This window comes from Eublepharis macularius, chromosome 16, assembly GCF_028583425.1.
Source record: "Eublepharis macularius isolate TG4126 chromosome 16, MPM_Emac_v1.0, whole genome shotgun sequence".
Lineage (NCBI taxonomy): Eukaryota > Metazoa > Chordata > Lepidosauria > Squamata > Eublepharidae > Eublepharis > Eublepharis macularius.
In genome coordinates this window covers 12,895,734-12,914,315 of record NC_072805.1, presented here as the reverse complement: position 1 = coordinate 12,914,315, position 18,582 = coordinate 12,895,734, and the positions used below count along the sequence as shown (strand labels likewise).

Genomic DNA, 18,582 nt, shown 5'->3' with positions numbered 1-18,582 from the left:
CCAAACTGCTCTCTAACTAGTTGCTTCACTGCATTCCAAAATTTATTGTGAAACAAAACAGATCTTTTACAGCCCTCCTGCCCCACTTCTGCCCTGCTGTTACATTTCATTCCCTAGCTGCTGTTTTTTTTTTCTTTCCCCAAGAAAGAAAATAAAAGTTTGGGAAGAAGCACATGGTCATGGCCAGGTCCCTCATTCGCATACTGTCTTCTGAGATATAAACCGGGTGCTCTCTATGGGAAAGAAGGTATCTGTGAACAGCTTTTCTGTTGCAATGTTATTTGGGCAGTAAAATCTATTGTGCACGCTGGCAAACTGAATTATGGCATGTGATTTAAGTGGTATTTTTTGTTCCCCTGCCTTTCAGGGAGAGGAGAGAAGGCAGAGGCAGGGAGTGTCCTGAGAAAGGACCATCTTAGCTGAATTCTGCCAGGGTTTTCCGCCACTCTATGCAGCCAACGCTGTATGCAGGAGGTCAAGAGCGGTTGTGCTACTGAGCAAACCGGGATGCCTGAATTCTGGCATAACAAGAAATGATAGCTAGTGAGGCCATAGGCAAACTGCAGTTTAGAATCCTGGTACAACACGGACTAACTAACCACAGTTCGCTGCACAGCCTGCATTAGGACGCTAATCAAACCTTGGCTTATAAGCTGTGGTTTATCATGACGCTGGAATGCAGCCATAGATTAATCCTGAAAGTTTGGAAGCAAAAAGTTCTGCTTCTGAAATGTTACTTTTGGAATGAAGCAAAGAAAAGTGCCAGGCAGCTGCAATGAGAAAAGCCCAGCACATGCCATATTCGGTGCACTCCAGAGCCTGCATTTTTTCTGAGCGACTAGGGCTGCATAGAGTCAAAAGCTGCAGCGGGCTTTGCATTGCCATAGTACAAACAACACAGACACCGTCTATTATACACCTTGGACTGTGCGTTGATGCACAGCTGATGCTACCAGAATGCCACCCCAGACAAATTTGGCTGCTGGTGCAACTGCTATGCTTGTGTCTTTGAACTGGATGGAAACATAGAACTGGAATGACCCAAGGGTCATCTAGTCCAGCAACCTGCACAGTGCAAGAAATTCACAGCTACCTGGGGTACTGTTGTGCCTCCTATAGCCAACTGTGATTCTATTCCAAATTCAGGCGTCAACCCCCAAAGCCTAAGTCCCTGTGATGGTGGGCATTAAGCTCTCTTCATCTGGATCCCTAGCTCTCCTATCCAGGAGGTCATCTTATTCGAACCCGCTCTGCTTCACCTGCGCGGAGTTGGCTTGTCAGGAAGTGCTGCGTGAGGCCACTGACCCCAGCTGTTGTTACCAATCCCCTGCCCTGGAGCCAGAGCTCCTCTCCCTTTCCTAGGCATCTTTCGACATAGGATGGCAAGATGTGCATGTCCAACGGGACTTCCCAAAATCAAGAAGCTCTACTGGGCACGCATGGCTCGACATGCCGTGTTTTCCTGGGCCCAGGAAACAGGGAGCTGCTCCAGCACCAGGGGTGGGGAGAGGGAAAGGGGCAAGGTAGTGGCAGAAGAGGGTGTCACCTCCTCAGCACTCATACCTGAGGCCACTGCCTCGCTTTATCTCATCTCACCTCATCCTAGATCTGGCCTATGGGCCTTTGTACACCACCAAGTTCCTCAAAGAAAGGTGATATACAAATGCAACTAATAAATAATATGGTCAGCTTCAATGATCAAGCAGCCAGTGCACTGCTGTGGGCAGAGGGTGTTGGATGTGGAGTGGCGAGTCCTCCCGAGTTCAGACCTTCCCTCAGCCACAAAGCTCACAAGGCCGTCTTGTGCCAATTACTCTTTCTCTGCTTGACAGGGGTACGGTCTGCATCAAATGGATTTGTGTCCAGTGGCATTTTAGAAGTCAACAAGATTTCGAGGGTGTAAGCTTTTGAGAGTCAAAGCTTCCTTCTTCAGATACGAGTAGGAGTGGAGATCTGTGACGAAAGAGTCACTGGTTTTGTGCAAAAAGCCTAGAGGGATTCCTTCCTGAGGCACCAGCCTTGTGGCTGGCCTTCGATGTCTCCTGGAAATCCAGCTGCTAAGCCTGCAGTGTCGACGGCCAAGACATAAACACAGATCTGACGGTTCATGTACAAACCTCTCAGTGTCTTTGCTGTCACATGTAGACGCCCGGGGCTCCTGTGGAAGTTCGTGTTCCACTGCGGCTTCCTGTTCACTGGGAGGTGTAATCCCTTTGGGACTGAATCTGAAAAACCCAATGTTGTTTTGTCATGAGAAATCTCCTCTGTCCCATCAGAGACTCTCTGTTGGTACCTTCCAGACTTCCACCTACCTTTAATCTGAACAATCGAGGGATTCTTAGGATAATCTGCCCACTCCCCCCACATGTCCCACACCAACAGCAAAGTGCCCAAGAGGAGTATGGGCTTGGGAAAATATTTTGATCAAACAGGAATCAGAAAATCTGAGCAGAGCAACTGACTCCTCACAGGCCCTGTCCGGGCCTCGTGTTCTGAATGTGGCAACAGCAGGATTGTAGTGAATCAAAGTGGAGGACAGCCAGTTGCTTCCGTTATGGAGAGAGAGATCACAACTAGTTCTGCATTACAGATTTCTTATGTACCGTCTGGTTTAGTGTCAAGCAAAACATTTACTCCTGGCAGGCAGGCCAGCCACAGCACCAGAAAATATCAGTAAATTGAAAAGCAAGCAAACAGGACCCCATTGCTTATATCACCCAGAAAGGACTTTGCACTCTTCAGTGCAAACGTTTCCTAACTCCTCTGGTTGGAAGGTATCTATCACTTATATTATCTGCTTATCTGCTGAGCCACTCCCCTCCCTGCTTCTTCTCCCTCTCCTCATTTAAGTGTGAAAAAAGATAGCAAGATGCCAAAATAACAGCCATTTCTGAGGGCTGCCAGAGACTAGCAATCATTGCAGTTTTTAGCAATGAGATGCAACATATCAACAATATGCAAGAAAAAGAGGGAATATGGATCAGATTTTAATCAGTTAATTTCTGTGTGCACATCCCAATTTCCCAGCCATTTTTAGATGTCTAATTGTTTTTCAAAAGTACTGTTTCACTCTGGAATATTTGGTGCCCTGCAACTCTCTTAGAAACTTGAGTTTCAAGATTGTGCTCTGTAACTGGCATGCAAGGGGGATGTCAGCTGCAAATGAGTGGAAGGCAGGGAGTGCTCCAAAACCATCTCCCCAAGACCTTTGGCCAGTTTTGCCAAAGCACCACAAGGTGTCTCTGTTGCAAAGCTCATGCCATTGTGTTTTGTTGGCCTCAGATGAATTTCTAGCACCAGTGGCTACGTTCTCCTGAGCAGGATGGGCTATTCTTACACCTGTTGAGAATAAGCAATATCCCAAGCATTTATTCTTTACAGCCACCACAGGGAGGCAGCTTTGCATTGTACTCCACGGCAGTCTCTTGGCTATTCCTGTGTAGCTCCTCAATATGCAGCTTAGGAGAAGTTCTCTAAACAATTAAAACATTCCTTTTTAGATGGCTACCTGACCTAGATAGCCCAGGTGCACCTGATGTTGTCAGATCTCAGAAGCTAAGCAGGATCAACCTTGGCTACTAATTGGATGGGAGACCTCCAACAAAGACCAGGGTTGCAGAGGCAGGCAATGGCAAACCACCTCTGTTAGTCTCTTGCCATGAACCCCACCAGGAGTTGCCATAAGTCAGCTATGACTTGAAGGCACTCTCCATTACTACAGGGGCATTAGGAAAACCTTCCCATGTTCATGTTATTATGTACAGACTCCATGTAGAAAGGGGTTTTTTTGGCAGCAAACAGGTTTCTTAAATCCCAAAAGCGGAACCCTTTCCCAAACAATTCAGACATTTCATATACTCCCTGAAAGCAATTCAGGGCAAGCCAAGCAAGCCTCTATCTGCTACACGACCACTGGGGTGCAAAATAAGCCCCAGGGTGGTGGTAGCACTCCTGAGGCTTGTCTTGATCCAGGCAGGCTGAATGGGAGGAGACAAGAGGTGTGCCGTATACCTGTGAGGTGAGGCTTTAAATTCCCAGACCTGAATTGCTGTTGCCCTGCTTGGACCAGCGAAATACTTAGAATCAGCCTGGCAGCAAGCCCTGGACTCTATGCACGGAGCCTGGAAGGCCATTTGGTATGCTGCACTTTCTGTCTGAAAGAGTATTACTCATCTGGGAAGCCACATGTAAAATGCAGTGGGCACGCAGGCTAAGCATCAGCATCTCACAGGACCAAGGACTCTTCCGCAGCAAGCATGCCTAACAGTGCAATCCTAAGCAGGGTCACACCCTTCAATGGAGGGCGGGACTCTGCTCAGGTCTGCACTGTAAGGTTTATACCATTTCCCCAGTACATACCAGCCCCAGAGCTGCAAGAGGGTCAGATTTCGAGCTAACAAGGGTGGGGTTTTTTGGCCTCATTATACATTACACCGACAAAGCAGAACTGTTCCTCAATCTGACGGAAGGCAATTCATAAAGTGCAGAGAGCAGCTGCTCGACTTCATTGTAGATGTCTCTTCACACAGGGCACAGCCCACTCTTGCCTACAGACCCAGCTCCGGATAGATGGATACCTTGATACTTGCTGGTGTTCTTGCCTATGTAACTCTCTCCATGAGAGGCCACATATTCTTTAGCCTATCTACACAGGGTATGTTGTAAACAATGAATAAAACTTTGTCCAAGAAGACCACAAAAGGGATTAAAGCCCACCGTAAAACCCAATCTTGTGGTCGATGTTCCATTCACCTCTACTGTTCATCTTTCACATAGCAGAAATGGTAGAACTCTGCCTCGTCCTGGTTTATTTTAATCTAGCTGCTCCAAAAGTAGTCATTTGTAAATATTTTCTTTTACACTTACAGAGAGAGCAGCTGATATAAGAAACTTGACAGTTATCTTCCACTGTACAGAAGACGTCATAGTTCAACATTACACACCATCTCCTCTTTAAACCCAAATCAACTACCTTAAGATATCTCAAAAGCTTATATTTGGAAATTATTTCTTCCAGATCAATTTCTCTGCAGATAAAACCTTCCTATATTGAGGAAGAAGGAGGGCAAAGCTGGGTGGTAGGGTTACATGGAGTTTGTTGTTATATTTACTATTCTGTGTGGAAAACAATAAATTCTTAATTTTAAAAAAACCTTCCTATATAAATTAATTACATTACTATAAAAGTACTATCAAAGACAAATAAGTGGGTTCTAGATCAAATCAAGCCTGAATTCTCCCTAAAAGCTAAAATGACTAACTTGAAGCTATTGTACTTTGGTCACATTCATTGGAAAAGACAATAATGCTAGGAAAAGATGAAGACTCAACAGGAGATGGATTGACTCAAGAAAGGAATCCATGGCCTTCCGTTTTCAAGACTCAAGCAAGGCTGTTAATGATATTTTTGAGGACAATCATCCATAGGATCGCCATACATTGGAAGCAACTTGACAGCACATAACACACACACAGGTGAACCACACATATAATGGCCCTGATAAACCTTGGGCCCCATTGTTTTCCATATAGCTAGAGGTGTGCATGTGGAAACTGCAGCCACATATAAATGGCTCTTGGCTGGATCTAAACATCTAATATGAAAAGAAATGGAAAATGGCCAATTAATATTAATTAATATTAATATTCTTTCACACAAGTCACAGCTTCCCCACATGAAATAAATCTACTTGAGATTGAACCAAAATGCTTTTGAAATTACAGCAACAACGAGTCTCTCTACATGAGACATCTGACACGTGAAGAACACATGTCAGGAGATGCAATGGTAGTCGGGAAGGGTAGTTTAAAAAGATAGACCTGGCAGCAGGGCAAAGCCTTTGCTAAACACTGGAGCTGTGTGAAGGGACTGTGAAATGCCAGAAGGGAAACTTCAGCCCATTATAACCTCCAACCTTGGCTCTGGAAGGCAGTTCCAGCCCATTTCCATTCCTCGCTGCCCTCTGGTTGTGATCCCACACAGTTTTAGACTGAAGTGGTGAAATTGATAAGAGCCTTCGGGAGGTGAATATGAAATTAACAAACCTCTGAGGAGCAATCTCCATTGGCTCTTTCTTTTTAAACTACACTTCCTGGCTAACATTGCATCTCCCTACACTTGACAAACATGTGCCAAGACACCTTGGGTAGAGAGACTCAATGAATACTTAAAATGACTACTCCCTTGGACACATCTCACTGAAGAACACTAAATTTCACCCTTAGTATTTATTGTGTTAAATAATCTTGAGCCCCGTGGCGCAGAGTGGTAAGTGGCAATACTGCAGCCCAAGCTCTGCTCACGACCTGAGTTCGATCCTGGCAGAAGCCGGGTTCAGGTAGCCAGCTCAAGGTTGACTTGCGAGGTCGGTAAAATGAGTTCCCAGTTTCCTGGGGGTAAAGTGTAGGTGACTGGGGAAGGCAATGGCAAACCACCCCGTAAAAAGTCTGCCAAGAAAACATCATGGTGTGACGTCCCCTCATGGGTCAGTAATTACTCAGTGCTTGCACAGGGGACTACCTTTACCTTAATCTTTAGACATCCCAGAGTCTTTTGTCTGGAACTATATGAGGTATGTCAAAAAGAAGAACATGAACGCTTGAAGAAGAATGTTGATTTTAAGATATATGTTAACATAGATCACTTTTTTAAAAAAAAGCTGTTTGGGAACAACAAACCCTAATGATCGGCAGGCTAGTACTGTGTGCCATTGTCATCTCTATTCTTTGGCCTGTGCTGCCCCTGAGAGGTAGATCTAATGAAAATGAAAATCTCTCAGATCTATCCACACAGAACATCCGGGCTTACATGCACCCACTGTGTGACCTCTCCCCTTGATCCTGGGAAGAAACTATTAGAAGAGAACATGAAACACCTCCTGTAACCTGAAGGATTCATTTACTTTGCGTATGAAATAAAAGCCAGGCCTCAACATGCTTTTTGTTCTTATGGAGAGCTCAGAGACCTTTATTAGTTCACAAAGCTCCAAAACTTATAGGCAGAAGCAAAACCATCAGAAACACTGTTTGAGAGTTAGCTTCTTTTGTGGTATATAAGAGCTTTGGGCTTCAAAGAAGAAGGTATAGGAGCAGATAGTTTTTTATTTTTTAAAAAAGATTCCACAAAGGGAAACCACAAGTGATTGAAGGATTAATTAATAACTGCCAGGGAGCAGACAAATTTGGGGGATGAATGGAACCTAGATTTCCCCCTCTTTGAATATCAGGATTGGCAGTAAAGGAATTTTCAGATTCATGCAGACTCCCTTATTTAAAATTCAGAAGTGATTGAACTATTTCAGTTCTTGGGTTCACTCTTTATCTTTATCACCAACCGCCACTGCAAAATCAGGCTTTCTGGATGAAGAGAGAGGAAGCAGCTGAACTGCCTGGTTTTATGAACGGGCAGAAATTGGATGGAATGAAGCTCATGTTCCCTGATTGAATCCCAGGGGATGGAGGCTCTGTTCTGATTAGCCAAGATATTAATGGTGAGACAGTCTCATCTCTGCTACGTAGGTTGCTTAAAATGTAGCTAAATGTTCCTTCATTTTAACTAAGACCTTGCAAAGAATCAAAGATCTTATCCCTCTCTGAAGATTGTTAAAGGTATCTACAGGCATGTTGTTCAAATGGATGAGAAATATTAGCCACTTTATGCAACCTTGGAAATCTAGATGACTAACCTGCCTGCCTGAAATGCTACTTGATGTTTTCTTGATTGTGCGTGGAGGTCAGGTCAGGTTCTCTGAGCAAACCACTCCTGAACGTTGGTTTCCTGCTTTAAAAGGGTGACAGCCAGCATAAGCCGAGAGTTTCTGTGGCTCTCTTATGGGTATTTCAAGGCTGAGTGTCGTGGGCTCTGATTCCTCAGAGGATGAAGACCTCATGGAGGGTGACGGGGGAGAGAGTGTTCCAAGCTCCTCCAGAGTCAGCCACATGGAGGACCAGCAGGAGCCCTTGCCAGAGCAGGCTGAGGAATCCAGGGCAGAATCAGAGGCAGAAGCTGTTCCCTTACCTGCACCAGCAGCTGAGACCCGGGCAACATCCCCACCAAGCTCCCCTGAACCTGAGAGGCAGCGTCGGGTGCAGCAGCGTCTTGCTGCACAGGAAAGGAGACGGAGTGTGAGGCTTCAGGCACTCAAACAGCGGCGTAGTGACCTTGAGTCCTAGCAGGATGCAGCACTGCCTTGGAGGTGATTGCGCTTAAGCCAGGACGCCCTTTCCCTCATTGCAGAAGCACCTGCGCAAAGACCTGTCCGGTTCTACTGCGACCCAGCTCTGCTCTCTCTCTGCTCTTTTGGCTCCGACCTTTTGGATTTGGCTCCCTGGACTACGCTCCCTGCTTGTTCCCCGCTCGGCTTAGTTGAACTCTGGACTTCAGTGAAGCTTGTGTCGGATTCCCCACCTGCGTTCCAGCACACTGAGCGAGACTGAAAACAGCTGATATAGTGATACCCAAACATTATCCACAACTTTACTAAGTGACAGTGCTTTTTTGGTTAAAAAAAGATGCCAGTACTCATATACATGAAGCTGTGCCAATTTCCACCAATTCCCCATTCGGACGTAGGAGATCAGCCCTCCCCTCCAAAGGTGCTGGTACTTGGAACCAGTGAGTACCACCCCCCCAAAAAGTGCCCTGCTCTGCAGGCACAATTGCTCCGTAATCACAAGCTAGAAGGCCAATGGAGTCCCTGACACTGCCACATCTAATCCAGACCAATCACTGCTTTCCAGGAAACCACAATGCCTACAAAAGTAGCATGATAGGATCCTTTGCCCAAAGATCACGGCACACCTTTATTCTGGATGCTGTCATCAACGTCATCACCCCCTTGTGAATATAGCAGGAGAAAGTTTTTAGCCATATGAATAATGTGGAAAGGCAGGATACAAGTCAAGTCTGACTATTCATTCTTTTTCCCTGCATGCGATATAGCAAGGACACCGTTTGAGTGTGTATGTGGGGGCAATTCTTGCAAGCCAAGAAGTGCTGCTGAATTTATAAGAACTTGCATGAATATTCCCAGAGCTGAAGAGGGTATGAATGGAAGACTTCTGCATTGGAAACATTTGGGGAATAAGCAGAGCACTAATGTTTTCTAGAGCTAGGGGGCAGGGCCAGTTCGATTTGGGGGAACCCTGGGCAGAGAGTTCCGAGGGGCCCCCTTCATGCCCCCTCACCTGTGTGTCTCACTACATGCCTGTGCATCCTTCCCCTGCCCTGCTTGCAAGCCCTCCCACTTACAATGCTCACAGCCATCTGCAGTGTCCTCAGCCCTTTCCCTGATAGCACCAGACAGTGTGTGCAGCTGGGTGCGTGGGTGGCAGAGTACTCACAAATGAGCAGGCAGGGAAAGGGCATGTTTTGGGGTCAGTAGCAAAGGGTCCTGTCAGAAGTCTGGGGCCCTGGCAGCTGCCCCACTTGAGGATATGCTGACACCAGCCCTGCTGGAGGGGTCAGGATACAAAAACGTATTGGGAGATACGTAGAGACCACTCTGTGCATCTACTGTCACTTTAGAATGGCAAACTCTCTGCAGTTGTTACTCATGCAAAGACTGATCCACATCATAATTAAAATGGCTTTACTGTCTCAGTTATTTGGGATTCCATTTAAATGACAGGGGAATGCCTAAGGGATGCCTTGGCTTGAAGACCAAAAGATGTTGGATCACTGCTGGCATCTGGTCAGAAACATGATTCCTGGAAATGTACCAACACTTGACAGTCCTTTGCACTCGCTGGTCTGGCACGGAACATACAACGCCACATTATATCAAGGCATATTGGTCCCTATAGCTTACTACTGTGCGTTCTTGCTGAAAACAGCTCTTCAGAACCTTTCCCTCTACCAGAGAAATTTCAGCTGGAAACATTAGAGACGGGACCTGGGAATGACTGCATGCAAAACATGCTCTTTCACCACTGAGCGATGGTCCTACCCTCAGGGCACCAATGAAAGATGCTGAAAATATTCTCGTTCTGAAGACAGCAATCTGGCTGAATATCTGAGTAACTTTTCTGAAGGAAAAATGTGCTGACATGGGTAGTGAATGGAATACAGTCAGCTTTCTTGCAATGGAAAACGCCTTTTCTCCTGTTTCTACAAAAGTATTATTTTTGGACAGCATTCTCCTGTGAAAAATGGAAGGAAATGAGAGAGATCTATGAGAGTTTTAGAATCACAGTCAATGAGAGCCCCTCTCCAGTGGGGGCAGACTTTTGCCATATCTACTTTGAGGACCAATTATAATTTTTGGAATAGTGTTACATAACATATTTGTATGCTGCAATACTAACAGGACCTCAGGGATTTTATGTTATCTTCAGAACAATTCAGAGATTAGTTAGGCTGAGATAAAAAGATTTGCTCAAGGCTAACTAGAGAGCCAACTAGTCAAAAAGGTAAGCTATCCTAGGCTCCTTGGTAAAAATGTAACGTATTGTCCACTACAGCATACCGGCACTCTGAGATGCAGCGACAGGCTAGATTCACTACAGTGAAAAATATAATGGGAGTCTACTTCTCAGCCAAAATTTCTCTGATTTGTCTGTGCAAATGCATTTCTCAAGAAAAAGTGCTAGAAAACTATGAATCTGGGCTTGGTAACTCTAGTCCTAAGGTTTGTATCATTTTCCCTGGCAATGTGTCAAACATTCTTCTGCCTTTGGGCCAAAGAGTGTGTCATCCTCTGCTGACACTCTAGAGGAGAAGTGAGCAGAAAAAGATGCTTTCATGGATTTTTAAAATTTTTACAAAGCAACCTCTTGTCAGGCCTATATTTGGATGAAGGACCAGGCGGACTTGCACCCTCATCCTCAACGAAAGGAAGCAGAGTGGAGATATTTGCCCAGCTCTGCGGCAAGTGAGGTTTTCTGCACTTTTAAAAGCCTCTTATAAGGAATTCATTATTTTAAAAAATCAGAGGGAGGGAAGTTCTCGGAGGTTCTTGGGGAAACAATGCAAGAAGAAGCCACAAATGTGCTCTCCCTGTGTGCTACGGCCATGATCCAAATTGGACTCCTGGCAACGTAGAAATTAAATTCCTAATGAGGACTCACAAACGTGTTGTGAGTGCTCCTGGCAGACTCAGACACAATCCAAGGGCTTTGGATCATGTAGTTAGGCACCAACAGTGTCAGAAGGGAAAGTTGCTTGCTTAAGAGAGGACGGAGTGCCATCCCTGTCCAACGTGCTTGCAATCCCACTGTGAATTGCTGAGGGCCAGATTACAAGTGACAGCGGCCACAGGTCCATCCCATGGCTGCTGACACCATTTTAGAAGAATCTGTAGTTCTTTAAAAATTGCTGCAAAGCGCCAGTCCAGAGACCACATGTGGAACGACAGCTCCAGGAGCTCGTTTCCCCACGCACATCTTTTCAGATACCAAAAGGGCAGCAGGAGGCTGTTTCAGCACCTGAGGAGGCGGGGGCAGGGGAAAGCTCCTGGGACGGCCACAGTGCGTGCATGCTCCAGATCAGGACCTCATGGCAACTTTAAAAGCACTACAGATGCTTCTAAAAGGGCACTGATGGCCACAGAGCAGAGACACATGGCTGCCCTCACTTGTAGTTTGGTCCAGAGGGGAACAACCTCTCTGCTGGTAACAGCAGCTTTACGGTAAACAAGGCTTCAGCTCCTAACGCCTTTCAGTGCCATCTTTTTTTCCCATATGCTTTTTATTAATTTTTAAATAAAGATATATACACATAAACATAACACCACGGGATAGTAGGGGGGGTACCAAGAGAGATAATAGAAAACAAAATTGCATACTTATGTATTATATTCATTTTCCATCTCATTCCTCTTTGTAACTTCTTTTCATTATTCTGAACCTAATTCTCCTGTAAGACTACTCTGCTTAGTTCTGACAAGCATTTTCTCTTTCCTTACTTTTTTATTTATTTTCTTCCTTCCCCTTTGTCTTTCCTTTCTTTTTTCCTTCCTCTGTCTCTGTCCCTTTCCCCTCCTCTTCTTTCTTCCCCCCTCTTTCCCTCTTCTCCCTCCCTTTCCTTCTTTATTTATTTTCTCTGGTCCTATCCTCCTATCATATGTTGATATTCTCATTCCATATTTTGATTTGACCCATCCATAGAAGGGTATCCATCTTTCCTGCAAATCATGCCTACTTTGTTCATTTATCAGTTCTGTTAAAACATCCACCTCTGCTGCTTCTAAGACTTTTTCTATCCGTTCTCTTTTCGTCGGTATATCTATCTTCTTCCAATATCTAGCATATATTATTCTTGCTGCCGTGATTATATGCAGTATCAAATACCCCTTTTTCTTCTCTATCCCCTCCGGCATAATATTCAATAAGAACAGTTCAGGTTTGAAAGATATGGTCATACCTAATACTTCCTGTAGTAACTCATGCATCATTTTCCAATATTTCATCACCTTTTCACACGACCACCAAATGTGGTAAAACGTGCCTATTTTGTCTTTACATTTCCAGCATGTATTGGACATATCCACATTTGGGCCAATTTTTCCGGTGTCACATACCACCTATAGTACATTTTATACAAATTTTTTTTAAATGTGGCTGACTTGGTTATTTTAATATTTGTCTTCCATATCTGTGACCATTGTTCTATATTATACCCCAGATTTTGTGCCCACTTTATCCTGCAGTCTTTTATTACCTCATCTTCCCTTTTCAACTGCATTAAATACAAGAAAAATTTCTTAATTATTTTTCCATTTGTCTCAAATAGCAATTTATCAAAGGGACACTGTTCCATATAGAATCCTTGTGGTCTATCTTTAACAAATCTGGATTCGATTTGTGCTCTTAGCCACCAATCCATATTTATGTCCTGTTCTTTTAAATCCTCTATTGAATTTAGCTTTCCATCTTTTCCTAAAAGTTGCTCGTACCTATATACTTTCTCCCAGTTTAATAAGTTTCGGTGAGTAAATGTTTCCACTGGTGACACCCATTTTGGGATTTTTTAAATATGTCTGTGGCCTTAATTTTTCCCAAACTAACATTAAAGATTTTCTTATTACATGGTCCTTGAAGTATTTATGTACCTTGGCTTTTTGATACCACAGGTTAACATCACCATATTATCGCAATTCACCAAAATTATTAAATTAAATTAAATTAAATTAAATTAAATTAAATTAAATTAAATTAAATTAAATTAAATTAAATTAAATTAAATTAAATTAAATTAAATTAAATTAAATTAAATTAAATTAAGAGATGATGGGTAACAAGAAGCAACTACTGAAATTAACTGGAAACCTTTTCTTGATTTTTTATGAAAGAAAGTGGGGCTAAATATAATTAATTGTAGCTTCCTTGCATTGATTTAAACAGGCTTCAAAATCCAAGAAAATGAATGTATTGTTTTTACTAAGATTTATGCTACAGATATGCTAGGCTTTTCTTCTAGAAAATCACCACTGATATGTTTCATGTGTTTGATTTTATATGATGAAATGGTATTTAGCCTCATATATTATCTGCTGCTTTAAATATGTACTCCTATGTACAACTATCGCTCCATGCTGTCTAATGTTAGTCCTACAATTGATTGTTTTTCCTTCAGTAGCTCTACTATGTCTTGGATCCTTGCTAAAGCTATGTCTTTAAACTTGTATATGATTACCTTATGGTATCGTATTGAAATGTACTTTCTTGATACTGATTGTATTAACCTCATATTGTGTAATCCGCCTTGAGTCTCAGTGAGAAAGGCGGACTATAAATGACGTAAATAAAATAAATAAATAAATAAAATATTGATTAAACAATTCAAAGATTTAAAGAAGAAAATACTTTATTTGTTTAAAAATGTATTTAATTGTTTCCAGGAACTTATCTAGCTGGGTAGCCCTTTTCTTTACTATCCTATCAACCTGATTTTGCACTTGCATGCAACCTATGTGGGATGGTATCCCAGATATAGTGGCATCCCACCCACCCTGCGCTCAGGAACCTCAGGAGAAAGCTGCCGGCAACATTAAAGCAGCACTACTAGTTCTTCCTGTATCCTGCACATCTATTCAGTAAAAACAACAGGGTATGCACAGAGGTCAAAAAATGCATTTCAAACCATATGCTTTTACATACTATGGCTTTGGGCAAAGAAAACAAAGCTGCACTATAGTCACGAGGAACACCAATGTTGTATCTTAGCCATGTAGAAAAGAGAAAAAAGGAGAGAGGTAGGATACTAGACAGAGTTTTAACTTGGAAAGGGACCAGAAAATACAGCTCACTTCACCTCTGGTCAGAGAGGTGAAGGTCACCTCTGGTCAGAGAAATCCCTTCAGACAACAGCTTTTTCTGTACGCAGACAGAAATGAGAATGGAAAGTGTTGGTAATGATTTGCAAATCGACATGGCTGGGCTAGGCCAGCCGGAGCTCACATCCCAAAAATCTGAAATCAAAGGTTCATCAACAGCCAATGACACTATCCCTGAATCTGCATCCTGCTGAAGATATCCTGCTGTCAACAGGGTTAACATACCTGTAACTTATGTTCATCGAGTTCTTCTGTGCTGACACACATGGGGGACTGCGCAGGCGCAGGCCAGCCGCCGGAGAATTTTCTAGAGCTTCCAAGGCTCCGAAGGGGCCGTTTGTCGCGCGCCTCAGCGACCGTCTTCCCGCCCAAACGGTCACGTGATCCTACAGCGACCAACGGCCCCTTCCCTCAGTTCTCCTTTGCCGCCGCTTGACCAACACACTTCAGCCATAACACCTTAAAAACACCAATATCCGTTACAGCCATCACAGTATTGTGCATTGGAGTTCACAGCGGGGTAGGAGGGAGGGTTGTGTGTCAGCACAGAAGAACTCGATGAACATAAGTTACAGGTATGTTAACCCTGTTTTCATCTTCGTTCTTCTGTGCCTCCACACATGGGAGTGTACCAAGCTTCACACAATAAGGAAGGCGGGGGTGAAGTCCAACACAATTTTATTGAACAAACAAGAACAACAATAAATAGATATGCATATATACATCTATGTAAAAAACTGTGTAAGGACACATAAATATTCAATATTTACATATATACACACCCCCAGGTACATATATACACACTGTCACTCAAGGGTACCCAGCAGGTACGCCAAGAAAGTCATTCCAAAACTCCCTCAGGAAAAAAGGGAGTGTAAGACAGCCTTGGCCACAGATACATCCTGCTCCGCATTGACATCAACGGCGTAATGCCTGACAAAGGTGTCTGCAGAGGACCATGTGGCTGCTTTACAAATGTTAACCAGGGGCACCCCCCTGAGGAGTGCCGAAGAGGATGCTTGGGACCGTGTGGAGTGGGCTCTGACATGGAGCGGGCAAGCCACCCCTGCCAGGGAATAGGCCTTGCTAATGGCCGTCACAATCCACCTAGACAGGGTCTGCGAGGAAGCCCTGTTACCCTTGTCCTTGGCCCCAAAACATACAAACAGGTGAGGACAGGTGCGGAATTCCTTTGTCCTATCAAGGTAATAGGCTAGGGCCCTCTTCAAGTCTAGGGAATGGAGGGCCTTTTCCCCCTTAGAGGAAGGTTGAGGAAAGAATGCAGGCAGTGAGATATCCTGCGAGAGGTGGAAGGCGGACACCACCTTGGGCAGGAACCCGAGGCAGGGACGCAGGACCACCTTGTTGGGATGAAACACAAGAAAGGGAGGGTCAGACCGCAGTGCAGACAGCTCACTGACCCTTCTGGCCGATGTGACGGCCACCAAGAATGCTACCTTGTAGGATAGCATATCCAAGGGGCAGGTAGCCATAGGTTCAAATGGAGGCAACATGAGACGTGAGAGCACCAAGGACAGCGACCACTGAGGCACTGGCGCTGACACAGGTGGGTAAAGATTGTACATGCCCTTAAGGAACTGGCGGGATTGTGGGTGAGAAAACACCGTAGCACCCTCAACTCGGGTGTGAGCAGCTGATATCGCTGCCAGGTGGACCTTGAGGGAGGAAGCCTTCAAGCCCAGGCCACGCAAGTGGCACAAATACTCGAACACAACCCCCAAGGGACTGTTGTCAGGCACCACTCCTCTGGCAAGTGCCCAGAGCTCAAACCTGCGCCACTTGGCCGCATAAGCGCGCCTAGTGGATGGCCGACAAGCATTCAGGAGGACCCTCTGTACCTCGTCAGTAAAGCCTATCGGGGAGGAACGATCCGCCAAGCCGTTAGGTGCAGCTTCCTGGGATCGTGGTGGACCAGGCTCCCGCTTAGGAGAAGGTCTTGCCGAGGGGGCAGACTGACATATGTCCGTTGGGACATCCGCAGGAGCTTCGGGAACCAAACCTGCCGTGGCCAGAAGGGGGCCACCAGGATGCAGTCCGTCCCGTCCTCCTCTATCTTGCACAGGACCCTGGGAATCAAGGGGAACGGAGGAAACATGTAGTGCAAGCCCTGCGTCCACGTAAACTGGAAGGCATCCCCAATAGAGAGGGGGTCGCTCCCTGCCCTGGAACAGAACGTGTGGGCCTTGGTGGTCGCCGCAGTGGCGAACACGTCTATCACTGGATGACCCCACATCCGGAAGATCGGCCCAACGCACTCTCCGTTCAGTTCCCACTCGTGGTCTAGTAACGGGGCCCTGCTGAGGGCATCTGCCCGGGCATTGTCTGACCCAGCCACGTGTATAGCACGGAGCGACACGCCGTTCTTGATAGCCCACTGCCAAGTGAGTGTGGCTTCCCGGCACAGGGCCATGGACACTGTGCCCCCCTGCTGATTCACGTAGTACATGGCAGTCGTGTTGTCCGTCTGCACCAAGACATGACGATTTCTCAGCAGTGCTGTAAGAGACACAAGTGCGAAACGAATGGCCCTTAGTTCAAGCACATTGATATGGAGGGTCTTTTCCCTGTCAGACCAGACATCTTGCACCGACACATCACCACAGTAAGCCCCCCATCCCAACAGAGAGGCATCAGTGGTAACCGTGATGTCATGGTGTTGATACCCGAAAGGGGTCCCTCTAAACAAGTTGTCATCAGACAGCCACCAGTCCAAGGAGGAGAGGATGACCCTCGGGATAGAGAATTTGAGGGACGGAGGGTGCAGTAGAGCATCATACCTCCGCACAAACCAGTTCTGGAGAGGGCGCATACGCAGCCTAGCGAAAGGCACCACAGAGGTGGCCGCTGCCATATGCCCTAGTAAGCACTGGATAGTGCGCACAGACTGGAACCGGTTCCTTTTAAACATGGACACTAGACCCCTTAGGGACCGAGCCCTCTCCAAGGGGAGCAGGGCCTTACCCTCCACAGAGTCTAAAAGCGCACCAATGTAGGACACCTTGCAGCTGGGCACCAGCTTGGATTTCTCCAAGTTCACCAGGAGCCCCAGGCGTTGGCAAGTGCTAAGTACCAAGCCAATGTCCTGCACCAGCCTAGACTCCGATTCGGCCACGATGAGCCAGTCATCGAGGTACGGAAAGATGGTACAGCCTTCTTCCCGTAGGAAGGAAACCACAGGGGCCACACATTTAGTGAACACTCGTGGGGCAGTGGACAGGCCAAAGGGGAGCACCTTATACCGGAAAACCCTATGCCGGTAAACAAAACTCAGGTACTTCCTGTGCTCCTTCCGTATGCCCACGTGAAAGTATGCGTCTTTTAAGTCAAGAACCGCAAACCAATCCCCTTGCTTCAGTAAGGCGATCACCGCCGCCAACGTAACCATTTTGAACTTGGTCACCTTGAGGAAGGCATTAAGGCCCCTCAGATCTAAAATGGGACGTAAACCCCCATCCTTCTTAGGGACCAGGAAGAACCTAGAGAAGAAACCCTTTACAGAGTCCTCATAGGGCAATTCTTCCACAGCACCCTTGGCCAAGAGCGACACGATCTCCGCATCCAGCTCGGCCATAGTGTTATTGACAGCTGTCAGGGGTGAACTGCATCTAGGCAGCTCAACGAACTCCAGCCCGTATCCCAGTTCAACAATAGTTAAGACCCATGAGTCAGATGTTATTGACTCCCACTCAGAGAGGAGTGGACTAAGTCTGTCCGAAAAGTTCGGGGATACGGCTGGCGCGACCCGTCAGTACTGCCTCCCGGCGCCCTGCTGGTCTTTCTGCTGGGCCGGTTGCTGTGCCTGACGAGGCTTGAAGGGCCGACGCCTCCTCTGCTGTTGTGCGGGAGGGTAAGGCCGCTGCTGGTAGGCAGGATACTGATGGTAGCCCGGCCGCTGCTGTTGGTATCTGCCCTGGTAGTGGTAAGGGCCAGACCTGGGAGCGTACCGTGACCTGGAGGAGGGCTTGTCCACTGGAGCCAGACCCAAAGACCGCGCCGTCTGCCGGTCCTCCTTCTTTTTCTTCAGGGTCTCGTCGGTCGATTTGGAAAACAGCGAGTCCCCCTCAAATGGCATGCTCTCCACCCTGGAACGCACCTCCTGGGACAGGGCCGTAGACCGCAACCAGGAGTGGCGCCTGAGGACCACCGCCGACGCCATACCTCTAGCAGCAGTGTCAGCAGCGTGGCTCCCAGCGTTCATCTGCTGCAGCCTCACAGCCTCTGTCTGCAGCAGGGACACCACAGCCTTCTGCTCAGGAGGGAGGTCTCGTGTATAGGATGCCAACTTCTC

At 46.1% G+C, this 18,582-nt stretch overlaps 1 protein-coding gene across 1 annotated transcript in view; it reads right to left on the bottom strand.

The window, feature by feature from the left end:
- HYDIN (HYDIN axonemal central pair apparatus protein) overlaps positions 1 to 18,582 on the bottom strand; it is a 222,680-nt gene that overhangs the window by 113,510 nt on the left and 90,588 nt on the right. The gene's annotated exons all lie outside the window — the stretch shown is intronic.